Raw genomic sequence first — 1,387 nt, 5'->3', positions numbered from 1 at the left:
GACACATCCTCCATCAACAACTGATCCTCCCTGCAGGTAGACTCTGCTGTCGATGGACTGCCAATGGGCAGTCAGACCAAAGAGCTGTTTTTTGTTTCATAGACTTTAAGTCTTTTTGCAGCTATCACCCCTCCTTCCCAGTGGCCATTAAAAATGAATGCAGCTATACGCCACTCGTGCTTTTCAAACCCAGAAGCTACATTCAACTTTCATATTGTCTATTTGGTTGACAGGTGAATTATCTTTAATGCTGACAGCAAGAAAAACCACAGTGTCTTTGTGTAAAGCAACATGAAGAAACAGATAAAACCTAAAAACCTTCTTTTCACCACCAGATTAGGTCCAGATGAAGCTCATCAGATAGGGGTCATTAAAAGCAACTGCACTGAAATTCCTCAATTATTGTAGCACTCATAATTCAAAGAATATAAATCCCTGCATTTATTAAGCATAATTAATATTGACTTTATTGACAGATTAGGGAGACTTAGTGGGGCTGTTAAGTGTAAAAAAGGTCATGTGTTTCAGCCTGTTATGGGTCTTTGTGCCTGTTTTAGTGCTTCTCTCAGTTGTGCTGCTGAAGCCTGAAGGCAGACAAAGGCAGCATTGTGCAGCACTTTCCTCCAGAAAGAAAAAAGGTTATATAAGCGTCGCTGGGTTTTCTCTCTCCTGGCTTCAGCGCTCATCACCGTGATGCGATGCAGGTGACGTGTGGGCTCTGGCAGGCCGAATCAACGCAGGCGCTTTGTCAACAAGGGATGTTTGATTGGTTAAAGAGCTCCCAGGAACAGCAGAGGGCGGATATACTAAATGTCAGCTTAGCCCTGAAAGTCAAAGTTCACTCCACTTTTCTTTTCTGGAGACTTTGTGTTGAAACTCTCAACAAAAAAACAAACAAACCCAAAAACATGTGTTTGTAATGTGTTAAATATTCATACTAATCACGTTATCAGTAGGGTGATTTTTTAAATGTCATGTGCATCATTTTCTACTAATTTCCTCCAAACGAAGCCAAACATTCTATTTCATTTCTTCACCACACTCATGGATCCACCGATGGGACTGACTTGGAAGCGTCTCCATTACTTTTTAAGATATGTGCAGTCATGAAGCATCTGAAGCCATTAAACATTTACAGATGACTGAGGAGAATGAAGAAAACTGGACTCGTTTCAAAAAACTGATTCTGTTGCAAGTCAGGGATTAAAACAGGCATGTTTTGGTTACGAACTTAGAGGAAATGCAGCAGCATTATTCCTGATAAACAATTCCAAGATGCCATTGCTATAATGTATATGTAGTATTCCTGGTAACATGTTTGTGTGTGACTTTAAATCTCTTAATCACATTGGAACTGAAGTGAAACATAACGTTTTATTATTATAAT

This window comes from Mchenga conophoros, linkage group LG23 (genome assembly GCF_057382185.1).
Source record: "Mchenga conophoros isolate Kocher_MC1m ecotype Shallow Benthic linkage group LG23, M_conophoros_male_GT1.1, whole genome shotgun sequence".
In the NCBI taxonomy this organism is placed as follows: Eukaryota; Metazoa; Chordata; class Actinopteri; order Cichliformes; family Cichlidae; genus Mchenga; species Mchenga conophoros.
Note: the sequence above shows the minus strand (reverse complement) of the source record.